Source organism: Grammomys surdaster, unplaced genomic scaffold (assembly GCF_004785775.1).
Source record: "Grammomys surdaster isolate TR1022 unplaced genomic scaffold, NIH_TR_1.0 146, whole genome shotgun sequence".
NCBI classification, from domain to species: domain Eukaryota; kingdom Metazoa; phylum Chordata; class Mammalia; order Rodentia; family Muridae; genus Grammomys; species Grammomys surdaster.
The window spans coordinates 11,838,692-11,857,913 of record NW_021604604.1 but is presented as its reverse complement, the minus strand read 5'-3'; the positions used below and the strand labels follow the sequence as shown (position 1 = coordinate 11,857,913).

The window sequence follows — 19,222 nt, the reverse complement described above, 5'->3', positions numbered from 1 at the left end:
GCGCCTCCTTGTGTAATGGAAAACAGAAAGACAAAGATTGGAAAGAATCCTCCAGGATCATGGAGTTTGCTAGTGGCACACCAGGGACCAGGACTATGCAGTCCCTTGGGCTCCAAGACCCTCTTTCAGTGGCTGAGGTGGAGGGAGGCACCATGAGAAACATGGAGATTTTGGCTGCTGATGAGACAGGACTAGATAATGTCTGGCCACTCAGTGATCCCAGACAGTATTTAAACAGAAATCTCCAGTGCACACTGATTTGGGCTTCTGTATGGGATGCAACGTGAAAGATTTATGGGATCACCAATGCTGGAGAGTTGCTTCATAAAGCCATGTCTCTGGAGATTGGGAAGCTTAGTTAATGCTTTCCCAAACTAAAATCTTTGTACTGGATGGTGGGCTTGAAAATCCAGACAATACTAAAGGAATAAAGGGTCTGAAATGAAAGTGGGTAGGGCACACTAGAAACTCAAGGGAAGGTGTGTGTCTGTGTGTGTGTGTACACTCATGTGACAAGTGAATGTATTTGTGTATGACAGCATGAGTGTATGTCTGTGTGCACATGTGCATGAGCAGGAGTCTCTCTTTCTCTGTGTGCATTTGTGTTTGTGTGTGCACGTGTGTAGGTGTGTGTCCAAGTGTACACACACATTACTATTTGCTGTATTGGAGTACTTGGAGCAGCACCTGCTGTATAGGAAGTCATGAATGAGAGTCTAGACACGGAAAGTTGGACTCTGGCATGTCCAGGTAGACACCCTGTCAGAAAATGCCATGAATGAGAACAGCCCAAGAAGAGGGGAGGGAAGAATAAAGAACAAGTTTCTCTTTTTTCTTTTTAATAATTTATTTATTTTTTCTCAAATCGTAATTCATTCACACAGGGGTTATAAACACAGAAAGGCAGGATGTGGGGAAGGGGATGACACTGGAGCGTGGGAGTTCAGGGGGAATACAGATATCTTTCAGAACCGGGTATCGGCTGGGTGAAGGTCCAGGGGACAAGTCACTATGACTCTGCCTATGACTCACTTGTCCTTATCTAAGTTGGTATTGTCTGCCAAGGCTACCTATTTACAAGGCCTATGACTACTCAGGCTGGTAAATTTCCACAAAAGCTGCCTGTTTACAATCGCTTATAGCCATCTGTTTCAATGTTTTTCCACAGAGACCCAAGACTTGGTAAGAACAAGTTTCTTATCTGCTAATGCTGGGCTTGTGAGCGGCCAGGGAGTTGACCTAAAAAAAAAATAATAATAAAAATAAAAATAAAAAAAAAAAAAACCTGTGAGAGGAGATGAGGAAGCCATGTAGAAACACTCCAGTCTTCTGTAGAGGCTTTAAGCTGCCTGTCAGCTATATTGTATCTACTTGGGAAACCTCTGGGAAACTTGCTTTCCTCTCAAGTTTTTCCTTGGCTTCTAGGGTTTCTACTGCCACCATAGAGTCTGTTGGGGAGTACTGGGGACACTACACTGGCCTCTGTGGAGAATAACCTGATAGACCTAACTCTCTGGTCCTTATATGTCACTTTCTCCAAGACCCAGCCTCCTCATGTGTGAGGCAGTAGTGGTTTGTGCCTTTTTCACTTCCTCCCGTATAAAGTTGGGGTGAAGACAGAATGATACTCAAGGTCAGAACGCTCAGATGTTATCAACTTTCTGCATGTGCATTTAGAGACAGGCTTACCTCTACTCAGATTAGGCTCCCATTTTTTACCTTGAGCAGTACCTTACTCTTTATCATGCCAGGACCTAGTCCCCAGGCAGCCTCTGCATGTGGGACACACACACACACACACACACACACACACACACACACTACTCTATACAGGCTGAAGCAACACCTGGATAGAATATATCCTGATTCTCTTAGAGGAAGACTGGTTGTCATGCACATCGGTAGTTTTAGATTTGTATCATTGGATCCTGGCATTTCCAGGCAGACACCCTGTCTTGCCCCTCAAGCTGCAGTGATGGGTAGTCAGCCATAGTCCACCCAGGCTGCTTTGAAAATTACCCAGAGAGCCTCATTTTCATGGATTGGGCCTTAGAATTTTCTGCTAGCTCCCTTGGTGACTTGTCTCCACAGTCAGGCATAAGACTTGTCTCCACAGTCAGGCATAAGAACTATCAGAAGAGACTCCCCAGAGTCTGCTGCTACTCAGTCTGGTCCAGGGAGCAGCAGCAACATCACCATCTGAGAGCTTGCTAGCTATGCAGGAGTTCTAGTCTCTGTCCAGCCGATAACCCACTGTCTTTTTAGCTGGATCCCAGAAGATGAAGAGTGAAGCATAGCCAAGGAAGCAGGCTCTCCTCTGGGAAGTCCTTAGCAAGGCCTAAGTCTTGCTTCTGTTCACCCTGGAGGGACAGGAGATAAGTACCTTGAGCCAGGTAACCACAGAGGCCAGCTTGCTTCCCACGTCTACGGAGGGAATAGTTGCTGGGCTCTTCTGCATCATTAGAGCCACATTGGGCCAGCAGCTCAGAATCTCAAGCGTGCTTGATTCTGTCCTCTGTGTGCTGATACAAACAGCCTTCCCAGCAAGAGACAGAGGTTTAGATCCTATGTGCAAGAGAACAAATCCAGTGTTGTACTTGGTGGTGGATGGTTGTTACCCCCAACTACTTGGCAGCCTGAGGCAGGAGGATGACACTTTCAAGTTCAGTCATGGTTCTTTATAATGAACATGAAAAGTTCATTATAAAGCAACTTGAAAGTATGATTCCAAGTCTAATTGTCTAAATTCTTTGTTTTAACCGAAAGGGCTATGGTGTGAAAATCTACAGACCTAAATGAAATGTGTTGTTGACAGTACTTATAGTTGGGGACGCAAACCAACACTATGTGGATGTTTAAAAGGCTGAAAGTAGAAAAACCACGTTTCCGTCCCTCCTGTGGTGGCTCAAATGAGAGTGAGTGAGCCCCCTATTCAGACATAGGCTCACAGCCTTGAATACTCAGTTCCCAGTCAGTAGACCTGTTTGGGAAGGATTTGGAGGTGTGTCATCTGAGTAGGCTTTGGGATTTTAAGACTTCCGCCACTCTCAGGGGTTCTCTGGGTTTGAGATGCAATGCCTCAGCTGTTTCTGCTGGCATGCCTTCATACTTCCATCATGGACTCTAACCCACAGCCCAATTACATGCTTTCTTTTATAAGGTACCTTGGCTGTGGTGTTTTATCACAGCAATGAAAAAGTGACTCAGTCACCTTCTATCATCCTTTTCTGTGTTTCCTACCAAGGAAGTCTCTGAGTTATGTTACATAAATGTGCTGGCTAGTCTTGCAAACTAGAGTTATCTGAAAGGAGGAAACTTTGAGAAAGTGCCTCATAAAATCCAGCTGTAAGACATCTTAGTTATAGAGGAGAGCACAGCCTATTGTGGGTGGTGCCATTCCTGGGGTGGGGTGGGGGGGTCTGTGTTCTCTAAGAAAGCAGACTGAGCAAGCCAGGGGAAGCAAGCCACTAAGCAGCATCCCTCTATGGCCTCTGCATAAGCTCCTGTCTCCAGGATCCTGCTCTGTTTGAATTCTTGTTCTGATGTCCTTTAATGATGAACAGTCCTGTGGACGTGTAAGTCAAATAAATCCATTCCCCCACAACTTGCTTTTTGGTCATGGTGTTTCTTCACAGCAATAGAAACCCTAACTAAGATAATAGACATCTATAATGAAATCAACGTATGAACAGTCCCTCAGAAAGGACCTATTTTCTAAATATGTAAATATTGAGCCTAATGTTTCTATTTTAAACTTTAAATAAAAACTTAAATTTCTTAAAATTCTCAATGGAATAGAAATCATCACATACAGACTAAGGGTTTTCTTTTGGCTAAATTACGCCAAAGAGTTTGGAATTTCCTTTTTTTTTTTTTTCCAGTTGGAGTTTTTAATATTTAAATGCGAAAAGTGAGCGTTGACTTCTTTTTTACACACATACAGGTCTTTGAGCCAAAATGTGCAGAGGAAATGCGCTCCTGATTTGTCCAGTCCCCATCTGGCTAAAGCTACTGCCAGCCTCTGTTCTCTCCGGCACACGTAGAGATTCCTGGTAACTGTTTTGCATTATAGCTGTAATAGATTTTGTCATTTTTTTTACATGTTCTAGACATTTCCATTCTTTAAAAGAAAAAAAGTCCTTAGTGGTCACGGGTGCTTACTTCTTTCCCACACTGGGCATGTAAGAACTTCTTTAGGAGCAATTAATTAAAGGAGTAGAGTGGAATAACCTTCCCCACCACCATATCCAGCATCAGCAGGAGAACAGGAAGTGAGGGCATTCATTATGAAGGGCACAGGTATACCTGGGCCTCTCCATGAGAAATGGAGAAAGTTCCCATGGGGTTCAAATTGATCAATGTGCCAAGATTCAAAAAAAGAAGAATAAGAAAAAGTTCAATCAGCAGTTGAAACACAAATTAATTTCAATGTCCCATCAGGACAAATACCATGGTAACAATCTAGATCTTTCCAGGAAGTGGACATATAGAGCCCCGGGCATTCTTCCTGATGGCCCTGTGTTGGTTGGGCCCTAAAAGTGTCTGCTATTGTTGTAGTTGCTGTTGTTGATCTTTTTGCAACTTTTCTGTCTCAAAAGACAACAAGAAGAACCAGGATCATGAAGGAAGTGGTCTCAATCCAAAGTTGCCCTGGAAAATCTGTACATCTTCTGAGCCTCGGAGAACCAGAGATCAAAGGTGGCTCCGGCTGCTGACTGGACCCTCTGGAGAAACATCTCCGTCAGACCCCAGAGTCTCTCCAACAGCTCCTCCTCGGCCTTCTGCTGGCCTTGGCTTTCAGGAGTAATTAATTCTTTGGGGAAAGGAGGCTCCCCAGTGCCGGCTACATCGGAGGCACTGGCCATGGCTTTGAATTTCTTTCTTTCTTTCCTTCTCCCTTTCTTTCTTTCTTTCTTCCTTTCTTTCTTCCCTTCTCTCTTTCTCCCTTTCTTTCTTTTTTCTTTATTTTTTTTGTTTTTTGCCTGTGTGCCACTTTAATTTCAATACTCCAGAGGCAGAAGCTGATGACAGTGTTTTACATTGTGAGTTACAATCCATCCCATGTCACATGATTATTCTGAGGCTAGAGAGATGCCTAAAGAGTTAGGAGCACAGACTGTTCTTTCAGAGCACCCACGCCAGTGGCTTAAAACCACCTCTAGGTAACTACAGATCCCATGATATCCCAAAGAATCTAATGCTTTGTCCTAACTCAACCTTCTTTTTTGGTACCGTTTTCTTAAACAGGAGTGTATTTGATCTCTGACTGACCCACAGCTCGAAGTGATTACGGTAGCAGCAGTGTTCAAGAGTTCCCCTCAGGAAGCCATAATCAGCATGAACAATTATTGTTTGCCGCAGCCCTGTTGTGGGGTCTTCCTCCTCTGGTTGGAGCTGGGAAATGCAGAGATGATCCTGTGTTGGAGTCATTATTACCAGGAAGTCATGCTTGACGTCCAGCAAATAGAGCTCTTTCAGTCTACGCCTTCTGGACACTAAGCCAATGTGCTCCATCGAACACAGCCTGGAAGTTATCCACAAGGGGGCCGATATAGAGGCTGGGGTAGGGCCAAGTTGTTACCATGCTCTTCACAGTCTTTGTGAACCAATTAATGAAGGCCTTCTTGAACAGTGCTGGGAAAAACACTGGGGCAGGTCCTCCAGAGCAGAGACAGCCAAGTCTTCTTTACTTGCCAGCACCTGGATTGCCAGCTGCTGGAGCATGGAAACAGCCAGGAAGCTCATCCTTGGCGATTCAGGTAGACGGGTCCAGACACAGATCCTGGTGACAGGTGTCCTATTCCAGCAGGGTGAGGAGGTGACTCCAAGATTCCCAGTCGAGCTTTGAATTTCTCACTGCTAGCGAAATGCCCTGAATCTCCCAGAGAATGTAATGCCTTTCCATAAACCCAGCCAGCCTGCTACCGAATAGAACTGATCAAGAGCACACAATGTAAAATCTTTTCCAATACGTTTGCATTTTAAAATTAAATTAAAGCGGAATCTATGCCGAGTGTAGTCGTGTGAATGGTGGCAAATGTTCTGATAACCAAATGGCTTATGGCGAAGCAGGCATTATGTAAGCTGTGGTGGTTTGAATAAAAATGATCCCCATAAGATCATCTATGTCATCAAATAGATGATCTTGGTCATCAGGGAGTAGCACTATTTGAAAGGATTCTAAGCATTAGAATTGTAGCCTTGTTGGAGGAAGTGTGTTCCTGAGGAGGTTTCAAAAGTCCGTCCCGGGCCTAGGCTCGCTCTCTCTGCTTGGGGATCAAGATGTAGCTCTCCGCTGCTTCTCCAGCAAGAAGCCTGCCTGTCACTATGCTTTCTGCAATGATGATAATGAACTGTGCCTCTGGAACCGCAAGCAAGCCCTAGTCAAATGCTTTCTTTTATAAGAGTTGCTTATGGGGTCTCTTCACAGCCAAAGAACACTGACTAAAATGGAAGTCTTTTACTAATGCCAGTTTGTGTGCCCACTGATGCTTGTGAGCTTCTAAGGAAAAGTGTAAATGCAGAGAGATGTGGAAAGCCACTTACTGCATAGAGAGCCATCAGCATCTCAGGGTAACAGGCACAAGGACCTCCGTTCCTGAATTGCTTCCCAAAGTCATCAGGTTCAAAGTTCCACTGAGATTCTTGCTCCAATGTAGATTGATTCTGCCTTTCTAGAAAGCACCCGGGAATCATAGATACTGTATTTTATTACTATAGACCCATGGTGGCATGTATGCATCTCCCGCAGGAACGAGAGTTTTATAGAGCTCATGGCAGTTTGCTGACACAGCCATCAGGTGTGTAGAATCTAGGTAGAGGTAGGTGGCAGTGAGCTACAAAAAGCACAGGAACCGTGAGTTGTAGCCAGTTATCAGGAGCTCAGCCATTGAAAAACAACACTTCAATGTTAGTTCCAGCCAAATCAGAGCACTTCTCAATTCCCTCCTCTATGGAAGGGAGTTAGAGAACCAGGGATCATGGGCACCACAGCGCCCCCTGCAGGAGGAAACTCCAGCAGTGACCAGGCTCTCTACTGAAAGATTGGCAATCTGGCAATCCACCTGGCAGTCTGGCTCAAGAGATGGATAAATGCAGGTGGTGTGGGGTGAAGCATGTCCACTTGTGTGAGCTGTTGGTACACACCATACTCCTGTAGTTCTGTCTAAAAGGGACATTACTTTTGTGGCCTGGCTTTTTGCAGCTAACAAGCAGATCAAGCATGCTGGGAAGGATTTGTTCCAACTTCATCCTGCAGGGACAAGGTTAAGACCCAAGAGCCACAGGGGACAGCCAGTGTTTTCTCTCTGGTCCACTAGGGCTCCTCCCATTCAACTTGGCTGAGGGAGTCATCCTTCTGTGATTCCATGATGATCTTTGGCCCCCACCACAAATGTGAAGAAGCTGAAAGAAACTTACACATTCTGATGTTTCAAACACGTGTTGGGGGTGAGGGTGGGGAGTGGGGAGAGGAGATAGATCGGCCTGCTCTCTACAGGGGTCTCCCATTACAGAAATCCACTAAATCAGTGGTTCTCAACCATCCTAAAGCTGTGACCCTTTAATACAGTTCCTCATGCTATGGTGATCCCAACCATAAAACTATTTCATACTACTTCATAACTACATTTGCTACTGTTATGAATCATAACGTAAATATTTGGAGATGGAGGTTTGCCAAAGAGTTGTAACCCACAGGCTGAGAACCACCGTCCTACATAGAAGCAGGAAAGGCTCTGGGTCAGAGACGCTGCAGAAGTTAAGTCTAGTTAAAGCTGCGGGGGTTGCCCCAACACTTTCCATATAAATATGTACAACCCTTTTTATTCCCAGGAGGGATTGAGACAGTTTTGAAACTGTCCTAAGGTAGTTGTGGATTCTCTCTTGATTATTCTTTAAAAACATCCTCCCAAGGATTCACACTGGCACTGATTTGCTAGGGATTGTTTTAGGAAGTGACTAGGGAGGGAAATGTCTCCATTTAGGATAAACAACAACTTCCCCTTGCTTCCTCTTAACCCAAGATCCTTAGTTACCAGCCTGGCCTGTGGAGTAGCTAGGAAGGACACAGAAACTAAGACTTCTTGGCTCCTAGCATTGCATCCTTGTGTACTTGGTGAGTTTTGTGTTTTATAAAAAAGAAAGAACCAAGGTATGTTTGGTAGAGGTGCAGTCTGGTGAGGTGGGAGGGGGTGCCTCTGTGGGCCCATGCTGAGGCATCCCTTCCCCGCCCCCCAAAGGTACCAGCCACACGATGGATATAGAAAAAAGTTTACTTAGGGCATGAGAAGGGGAGTTGGAGTAGAGATAGTGGAAGAGAGAGAAGAGAGGCAGGACAGGAACAGGTGGAGGGGGGAGGGGAATGGAGAGAGAAGGGACAGAGGGTAAGAGAGTACGAGAGTGAGGAGGGAGCAAACAGCCCCTTTTATATTGAGTCAGGCATACTTGGCTGTTGCCAGGTAACTGTAGGGCAGAGCCTAGAAGGAATGCTAACAGTCATGACCAAGTCAACTCATGGAAGAACGGTGAACCATGAATTAAGAGTCAGTGAGGGGGGAAGGGCAGTGGTGACCCTCAGCTGGTCAGCCTCTCTGCCCACCACAGACCTCAGATGAACACCAGTGATTCCCACAGGATGCATTCATTTATGACCAGTTACCCCCAAATCCTAGGGGTGTCTGTGTCAGCTTGGGTGCATGCCTTGTCTATTCAAATTCTGCTCTTTCTCTGGTTGTTCATTCCAGCCTTTAAAACATGAGTTTTTTGAAGATTGTAGTTAATTTATCAGGAGCAGCACATGTCATGGCACAAGTGTAAAGGTCAGAGAATAACTTCCATCCATTCTCCTGCCCCATATGGGTTCTAAGGGCCAAACTCAGGTCATCAAGCTTCCAGTGAGAACCTTTCCCTGATGAACCGTCTCCCTGGACCCTCATTCAAGGCCTTTTACACATAGTGGTTGTATATTCATTCTGAGGAGAATATCCCAATCTAACATTTAAGAGCTCCTGGAAAGTGACTGGAACCTACTTGGCACCCCTGGGAATGAAACCCCATCAGATTGTTTATGCATCAGTAAATCCCACCCGCCCCAGAACAGACATGCCCTCGGCCTTCAACATCAGACCCACCTGGCCCCCTAGCAGTCTTAGGTTAGCTTCAAAGGCAACAGAGCCAGTTTTAATCAGGGGTGGTTTCAGGTGTCTCAGTTGCTTTCGTCTGCTAAATCCTGGACCTGGGGAAAGGTCAGAAGTGTTACAGACTTACTTATCAAGAAACGCTGGGTGGGGGGAGAAACCACTACCTTCCTGAGGCCCTGGAACCTTGGTGGGAATTTTGAGATACAGAGTGGGAATCACAGAATTCGGGCATGGAGCCAACAAGACTGTGTTCTGCCAGAATCCACAGAGGTGGGGAATTGGCTGTCTATGGAGGGTGATACAGGCAGCTTGCTGTTATCCTGGAAATTCATCTGATACATACTCATCCCCTGCCTCCTGCTAAGTTTCTTCATGGGGATTCATCGAGCTCTGGGAGCATGGGCTGAACTGAGCTGCAGGACACTTGCTCTGTCTGCCAGCTGCTGTGTTTGTCATGACTCCTATCGCCAAGAGACTGAGTGGCCTCTGTGTCTACTTCCCTGTGGCTGAGATACCTGCTCATCACATAGCCATGTGGAAGCAGGCCTGAAATTGAAGTCCAGAGGGAGCCAGCACGGTGGCCTAGCAGTCAGCCTGTTTGTTGGCTAATCCCCTTAGGGGGTGATTTGCCTGCTCCTGGGAGCTGAAGAAGTCCTTTTTTAAAAAAATCTTATTTCAACTTCTTTGGTTTGACTGAAGTGTCTTAAGGGGATAGTTGCACATTGAAATAGTTGCACCGATTGGGTCTTCTTTCAGTGGTCTGGAGTAGAGTGTTACATGGATAAAGGAGAGAATTTTGAGCAAACATATGCCTACTTTATCCTACAGAGGGGAGATATGCTCCCTTCCCATTTCAAAGACACACCCATGTACTGCCTAAAAAGGGGGAAAAAATCTAAATTGAGCATTGTCTTCCAGTTAATGTGGTGTGTGTGTGTGTGTGCATGTGTGTGTGTGTGTGTGTGTGTTTAAGATCTCTCAGAGGATTCATATAGGTTCTCAGGGGATCTAGCAGGAAAGCATGGACTTCTTGCCTAGGCTCTGCTTTCCCTCATGTAGAAAGGATGAAGATATTTTAGTGTGTGATGTGGGGCCTGTCTGTCAAGGACACATACTTCTTCCAGCCCTGGGCAACTCTCTGTGAAGATGACAACTGTGTCAGCTATGGGTTGAGTATATCCTGATATCAGAGTGACTGATATATGTTTTGTATAGTTTTAAAAGCTACCACCACCTTTGCCCAAGGTCGGCTGCACTCCTAGGCCCTCCCAGCTTTGCCTCCAGGAGGTGACCGAGCTACCAGCCCACTCCAGAGACCCTTGAATCAGAGGATAAAAGACATATATACCGTTTGTTACTTTACAACTTGCCTTCTAGGCATAATTGCTGGGAGTTACTAACTCCCACCTGGAAAAGCATGCCCTTATCAATTTATTATCTCTCTACCTGCTCTAAACTTAGTGGCTAGTCCCACCTATCCCCTACCAAACATACAGGGCCACCCACCTGTAGTGGAGGCCGCAGGCCCTAGCTGCCCCTCTACCCCAGGTCTTACATATTTGCTGTGTTTTTCCCGTTCCCAAGTGTGGCAAAACTCCTCTCTCCTTCCCTGCATCTCATTTTCCTCCTGAGACCCAGAAGTCTGTACCTTCCCCTCAGCAATTGGACCCTGGCCTTCTTTACTGACAAATCAAGAACCTATTGAGGAACAAGACCTTTGCATCAGACCCTCCCCTTACACTACCTTTTCTATAAAAAACAAACAAACAAACAAACAAACAACCCTCTTCTCCCAGATACAAATTAAACAAAGCCATAACAATCATGTAAATTACACAGTATGATATACAAATGACATCAGTCCATCAAATTTGTCAATTAAAGTACTTTACCATCATTCCTAACTAAAAGAGATATGATTCTATCTCTAGATTATGTTTAGAGTTTAGCCTGTAATGCCACCTGAAAACCATGCCATCTATAAACTCTCTCTCTCTCTCTCTCTCTCTCTCTCTCTCTCTCTCTCTCTCTCAATGTTAAACAACTTGAGTTTGATTATGAGACTTAAACTTCAACCCCTAGGTGTGGCAGAAGTTTCCCTGCCCAATCTATTTGCAGGAGGCCTATGATTAGACAGGAAAAAGGGAGGCAGAACTAAGGGTGCAGAGAGACAGAGAGGCAGAGAAACACAGGGGAGAGGGAGGAAGGAAATAGCAGCAGCAAATGTGGACCCGCTTAGTTTCAAGTAAATAGGTAGATATGAAATCTAAAGGTTAGGAAAATTGGGATAACTTTTAAAGTTGTGTGGGCATCTTGTGTATTGAGATTTTATTGATATATATCCATTGGTTAACTTTAAGCATCTAGAGTTTTGATTTACTGGATTACTGGAAGGTGGGTCTGAGGACAACCTAGTGGTTTATGGTTGTGAAGGAACTAGCAGCTCCAGAGATGAGCAAACTGGAGCTGGAAGCACAGTGACTGGTCGCTACAGGGGCTAGCTAGAGAGAGTAGCCTGGAGGACACCCAGCTGGGACTAGGCAGCCCACCGGTAGCCAGTGTTTGTGCAGGAACATGGCGGCTAAGCCAGGAGCCAGCTAGATGCCTCATTTCTAATACTACACCTAGGACTTTCCAAAACCATTGCTAGGTAGTGGAGGCTGGAAACTGTTGCTGAGGAAGTCTAGAAACTGTTGTTAACCCACTGTTTTTGCTTCAGGCCAGGTGGCGGGGCCTGGACTTGCCTGGACTTCCCCAGTTCTTGAAACAGAGATTTAGGCCTGGTCTCCCAAACTGCCAATTTAAAGCCAGTCATGGAGCCACGCCTGTCTCAAGGTGACACCTTAGAATTCTGCCCTGTGAGAAAGTGCCCAATTGTGTTCCCAAGGACCACAGAGATCTGCAGGACATGCCCTATGCACTGAGAATGCAATGTTTTTCATTTGAGTTCTCAATTGTCTGTCTAGAGCATACGTTTATCTAAAGAGGGATTCTGTCTTCTATTCCACAGGGTCCACCTGACAACTTTGTTGAATATTTTGTTACTAGAAGGATGATAGAGTGTTGGGAGCCACAATCGCCATTACAAGATGACGGTGACGACTGCTTCCGGGTTCCTCACGGAAGACCTTGATGCTAATGCGCATGCGCGAGAGACGCGCGCGCGTGCCTCTCATGCTAATTTAGGCTTACGCCAGGGACCAATCCAGATTAGACACACTATGTTCCGAGCACTGACTGACCATCCAGGATCCAGGGGCTGGGACTTTTTGGGCTATATAAGCAGCCGCTTTTCTGCAGTTCGGGGCCCTCTCGCCTGCAACCTAAAAGAGCTGTAATAAACCGTGTGTCAGAAGAATTCATCGTGTGTGGCGTCTTCCTTATCGGCGAGGCGGGCGCAACGCAATAGAGTTTGTATTGTAGCCAGTGTTCAATATAGTTCTCAAACATGGGTGAGGGGAGCTACATATCAGACAACATTTGAATAACAAAATAACATGTTCTACTCTTCAAAAAATTCCAATTGAGAGAGTTGAAGTGAAATCCTGGATTTGGGTGTGTGTTTTGGGTTTTAAGGAGCTCTGCAATTCTGGTAAATTTTTTCCTGCTTCCCACTGACCTCCCTCCAACTGAAAGAGCTTCTGAAATGACCTCCCATTGTTTAGAATATCAAATATAATTCTGCATCAATACCTGTGGTTTGGTTTTTATCATATCATTATACCACAGTACACCACAATTGTGTTAGAGATAATGTGATAGAAATGTCAACCAGCCACAAGTTAGAAATACTCACAGGCAAGAACAAAAGGAAGACTGCAAGAAAGGGAGATTCTAAAAGCAAAGGATGTGGTTCCCACTCTTATTGGGTCTCAACATTTGGGGATGAAACCAAAGTAGAGCTTATATGCCTTTGTCTTCTGGTGTCTGGGAGCTTGGTGATGGTCACTTCCATGATGTCCTGGATGGTGCTGCCTCTGAAGGCATGACATGGTGTCTCACAAAGGTTGCTTATCTCATAATAACCAATGTGAATCGAATTGTGCTCAACAATGTAAAAAAGATTTGGAAGCTGGAAGCATAAGGCCAAGAACAATGAATGAGGTGAATCGATACATGATTGCTGACTCAGGGAACAGAGTGAATGTGAGAACCAGGGCAGGACAGATACCCACAGTGTGTGGCTCTGAACTCCTGGAGTGCGGAATCTCACTCATCAACTCTGAATCTGTTTCAGGGTTCTGATAATCATCTACCATAAAAAAGTTTTCCCATACTTGGTGTTTTTCCCATCCTTCCTGGGAAGTCAAAATAAGCCATGACTCTAAACAACCAGGGAGCAAAGAGCCAAGCCCTGGGTCTGCCTTGTGTAGACGCTTGGATGTCCCAGTTCTCAGTTCTTGAAACAAATGAATCAAACCATTCAAGGAGAGACCTCCTCTAAGTCTACTGCTTGCCCACTACCATACGAAATCAGTATTTCCCAGTCAAGTTTCCATGTGGTGGGTTTATGGGTTGATATTTAGTCTCTTACCAAACTCATTTTTTTTTTCAGAGTTATACTTTAAATGATGCTAATTCATAGTTAAACATTTTTAATGATCAAATTCTCTTTCTGTCAAAAGCAGCCCTAAAGACACAATAAAGCGTACCCATCTCTGATAGATTATTTCCCTGCCACTGGAGAAAAGAGCCATTCCAAGTCAGATTAGATTATATTAAAGGCAGGTTTGTTGGGAAGCTGCATTTGGGTGGTTCACTGACCCCAAAGACAGAGAGCAAGTAAGTTGCCACAGGGAAATGGCAGGGGTAGAGGGAGAGGAGGGGTTAGGGGAGGGAAAAAGAAAGAGAGAAAGGTGCTCATGAACAGAGAGAGTAGGAGAAGGGAGAGCAAGAGAGACCAAGATGTCTAGATTATATTGGGAGGAGCTCTAGGAGAAGGTCAGCACAGCCCCTGGGCTGGAAAATTCAGGGCTGGGGTACAGTACACCAGGTAGTGACCAAGGGATGCTGGGAGAACCTGGAGGTCAGGTCTGCTTTGATATGCACATCAGTCCCTTGTCCCAGGTCCAAAACCAAACACCCCAGCCTCTTGTTGATTATAAATGAATAAGGGACACCACAGTAATTGTCCGGGTGGAAACCAAGCTATTTTATGAGCTTAAGAGTCTGAAGGTTTTGTTAGCCTGGAGTCCAGAAGGCTGGAGGTCTGACTCAAGGGTTTCAACACATCAGGGCCAGTCATTCTGCCTAAAGAAAGCAAAAATACCAATGATGAAAACACTGGAAGAGCTTTATCTTAGTCACTGTTCTGTTGCTAAGAAGAGACACCATAAGTACAGCACTCTTTTAAGAGAAAACACTTAATTGGGGCTTGCTTACAGTGTCAGAGGCTTAGTCCATTATTCTCATAGTGAGAAGCATGGCAGCACACAGGCAGACATGGTGCCTGAGTCATTGTTGAGAGCGACATCCTGATCCACAGGCAGAAAGAGCCTGGACTGACTTGGGCTTTTGAAACCTCAAAGGTCCCACCCCCACCCCACCCCACCCCCACCTCAGTGACACCCTTCCCCCAACAAGGCCACACCTCCTAATCCTTCTAATCCCTTCAAACCATTCCACTCCCTGGTGATTAAGCTTTCAAATCCATGAGCCTATGGGATGGGGTAGGGGATATTCTTATTCAAGCCACCACAGGCTTTATAATCAAAATGAGTATTTGAGGAGGATGGAAACTAGGCCTTTTAGTCCATCTTCAGGGTTCTGACATAAGCCTTAGGTTTCCACAGAGGAAAATTGGGGTGCAGGGTGAGAAGCATGCATGATTAAGCAGTCTTCTTCAAAACCTCATCTGATTTATTATTAGCTCCATTCTGTTAATGCAAAACGGCCCTGAAGAAGACCTTATTGTTTGTGGGGGCTGAGGACAGGAAGGTTTCCATGACTGCTCCTATCGTTAATCTCTATGTCAGTATGGGTGATTGACATCTAGAGTCCAATGGCATGCCCATAAGCACTCACCCTAGAATCTAAGCCACTGCAAAGGAGACATTGGCACAAAGGCAGAGATGCCAGGGCTCCATGCTGCTTTTCTGAGTTACCTTTGTGTGCCCAAGAGAGGAGCCAAAACTTTTGTAGCAAAACAGGTTCCATATCCCAGTGAAGAGTTATCAGAAGAGGTCAACCACAAGCTCAAATTTTGCATGGAAACTGAAATTGGTTAAAGTTTCTATAAGTCCACTATTATTTTAATATAGCATAGCATTTAAAATTGCTTACCACCAGGAAAGCAGAAATGAACACAAGTGAACCATATCTTACAGCCACATGTTTCAAGAACATAAATCCACATAAATATGCAGATTGAAATATCAGTGTTCTTTTCACAGGGAAACAGGTTGTGACAGACAGGTAATTACTTCAGGCTAGTTGTTCATCATACGTCCAATGCAGAGGCATGGAGGACCTACCATTCAGGACCTATTTGGGAAGAAATTTCTGAGGGATGTGGAGGTCACCCTTGTGAAGAAAAAAGTGGTAATGGAGAGCAAGGTGCCACAGGCTCCTGGGAGTCCTCAACAAGTCCTGATACACTGCATTAGAGGTAAGATGGCTCCCAGAACACAAGACAGCAAAAAGGAACGGAAGCCAGGGCAGTGTCTGTTTCCTGTCTTCAGCTTCCGGTCTTCATAGAAGTCCTAACAGGTGATATTGCCCTCCCCCAACTCCTGAATAACCTCACCATGCAGGGCTTTCATTGAGGCATGGTGGAGCATGGGATTAGCTTATAACACTCTATAAGCTTATGCCCTGTGCAATAAACTCAGATCTCCACTCTGATGCTGGTCTTTGGAGTCTAATTCCCAGGATTTGACACGTGACTCTGTCACCTCTCACCTCCATTCCTCTGTCCTGTTCCAACAGAAATTGATGAGAGATAGTCAAGTTGAATGGCAGACAAGACTTCTGGTCTTCTCCCTCTTCGTCTCCTGCAAAGTGTTCATCAAGTTCTGTAAATGTGAATGGCTACCTAGAGTCCTTAATTTTAGCATCAATTTGATTTTTATTATATATTAGTGGAGAATGTCAAACACTTTACACTTCTTACAACCAGCTGTCTTTCCCATCTTCTTTATTGTTAAAGGAATCTTTACGTTTAGTTGTTGGCATTTCGCTTTGTTTTATTTAGTTTTGCCTGGAAACTTTTGAGGTCATTTATCCTTGAAAAAAAAAATATCTTCTCCAATATGCCAGTGCTGTGAATCATATGGATATTCCAAATGTGTTGTCAGTGGTGGGTTGATAAATTCATTTGTTAGGAGAAAAAAAATCCTCTTTCGTATGTATGTGCTTCTCAATTTCTGTGCTATAATGTTCCACATCTGTCAGGCATTTAAGAACATCACCGATGCAAAGGTGGAAATAGAGGCGCACAGGTGGCTCTTGGGATTTGGTATGAGCCCATTTTGACAGAGTGCAACACATCACTGATTTAACACTTGCGAAAAGAACACATTCAATAACACATAATAGAACACCACAGAGCACCACCAAGGTTAAGAAATAGAACATTACCTGCAGTGAGATACCCTTTGCCATTTTGGAATCCCCTCTCCCCATTAGAGTTAGCCACTGGCCTCATATTTCGGGTAAACTTACCCTAATGTGTTTTACCTTTGCAACACGTAAGGATGCACCGGAAAGGTTCTGGTTTAATTTGGCCCATTTAGAACTCCAGACTGATGAAATCCTGTTCTGTGAGTTCTTTTGCCACTTGTTTATTTTATTCAAGGTAACATCCATGAGACTTATCCGTGCTGTTGCCTGTAGTGATCGTTCATTCACTTTCATTGCCGGATAGTACTACAACCTGGGAATATTCCCAGGAATGTACTGGAGCCAGCTTGCCCAGATTGAGAACTGATTGTTAAATGTTCATGGGTTCTGTAAGCTAATTAATGGACTATTAGGAGCTTGAAACTGGCCCTGGAGTGAGGATTTACACCACGGAAATTGGCAGGTGCTATGAACTAGAGCTTTTCTCTCTGGTGTTAAACACCTGTCAGCTTGCCAGTAACCGTATAATAACATGTCTATTCTGTAGTACATAAAAGTTTGGTTTACTTCCAGTTTTTGTCAATAAATATTCTCTCATTCTCTTCCATGTGTGTTGGTAGAATGGGCTCTCATTTCTAAGTGGGGAGAGAGAGAGAGTACTCCCAGATGAAAATACTTAGGCCATGTGGTACATACATATTTACTTTTAATTGGTAGTCTCAAATCATTTTCAGCCTTGAAGGTTTTTGTTTGTTTGTTTGTTTTTTGAGAATTGCTATTTACTCCTTTAATTCTTATTTCACACACTAGGATTGACAGACAGACTTACACTTTTACTAGACTACTGGTTGTATACTTATAGGTTATTGTTTGGTTTCAGACCCCGGAACAAGCAGCTGAGGTACGTATTTTACATACCAAAGCTGACCTGGTCTCCAGGTTCTCCCAGCATCCCTCAGTCCCTATCTGGCATACCTTGCCCCTAACCCTGCCCTTCCCCCAGTGGCTCTTTGCTATGTAATCCAGACATTTTGGTTTCCCCTTTCTTCCCTGCCCCCCCATTTCCTTCTCCCTGTGTGCCCACACACTCTCCCTTTCTCTTCCCTCTCCCCTCTGTCTCCCTTCCCATGGCATCTTCTCCAACCTTCTTCTTCTTTGGGACCAGTGAACTCTCCCACCTGAGAACAGCTTCCCAATAAATCTGCATTTTTATATATTTTAATCTGGCTTGAATTGGCTCATTTTACCCGTGGAGAAATAACATCAGTTATTATGTATCATATATCAAAGAGTATTTTTCCAAACATTTTTAATTGGGTTGTTTGGCTCATTTGATATTTTTTCTTATGTAAAAACCATGTGTTGTAGTTTAAATATGGTTGGCCCAGGGAGTGGCACTATTAGGAGTTTGGCCTTTTTGAAGGGAGTGTGTCACTGTAGGGGTAGGCAATGAGACCTTCCCCCTAGCCATGTGGGAGCCAGTCTTCTTGTAGGCCTTCAGATGAAGATGCAGAACTCTCAGCTCCTCTGCACCATGCCTGCCTGGATGCTGCCATGCTCCTGCCTTGATGATAATGGACTGAACCTCTGAACCTCTAAGCCAGCCCCAATTACAGTTGTCCTTATAAGAGTTGCGTTGGTCATGGTGTCTGTTCACAGCAGTGAAAGCCTATGACAACATCTTTCCCTTATGCTTTTGCTTTCTTTTTCTTGCTGATTTTCAGAGTCTGCTATGTAGTCTAGATATTCTAATGCAAGCATCTAATATTACAAACTTTCCTCTATTTCTTCTTTAGCTCTTCCTTGAAGAATGTTTTTAGGTGCTGGGGTACTTTGAATGAGAATGTCTGCCCTGAAAGTTGTTTGAGCACTGGGTCACCAGATTGTATCATTCGGTGGGGAGGTGGTGCGATCTTACTGGAAGAAGTTCATCATCACCGAGGCCGGGCTTGAAAGTTTATAGCCTAGCCTTTTTTCCAGCTTACTCTTCCTGTTTCTCGATGGTGGCTGAAGATGTGATTTCCTGTTTCTGTTGCCATGCATCCACTTGCTGCCATGTTCCCCAAGTTAGACCACCTAGAACCATAACCCAAAATAAACCTTTCTCCCATGTTTTGCGCTCAGTCATAGTACTTTATCACTGCAATATATACTACTCTAACAACAATAACATCTCATCTGTACTTAATGAGGGTGTACTAGGACTAGCTGGATCCATCTTCATCTTGTGTGAATGATATCTGCTTGATACCCTTTTAACCTTTACCTCTCTGAAATTCTTCCTTTCTCCCAGAGTGAGGTCTTAGCCTAAGGGGCAGTCTATCAGAAAGTAGAGTAATCATTCTAAAGAACCTATCAACCTTTCTCTTTATAGTAAAAATGTGAATTAAAAATACACTGAAGCATGCAGCGTGACATACACTTGTAATCCCAGCACACAGGAGGCAGAGGTCAGAAGATGCTGAGTTCAAAGCCTTCATGGGCTACACAGTGAGACCTTGTCTAATCATCATCATCACTGA

At 44.6% G+C, this 19,222-nt stretch overlaps 1 pseudogene; it reads right to left on the bottom strand.

The window, feature by feature from the left end:
- Positions 1–5,166: 5,166 nt before the first annotated feature.
- On the bottom strand, positions 5,167–5,745 carry LOC114618972 (annotated as a pseudogene).
- Positions 5,746–19,222: the final 13,477 nt, after the last annotated feature.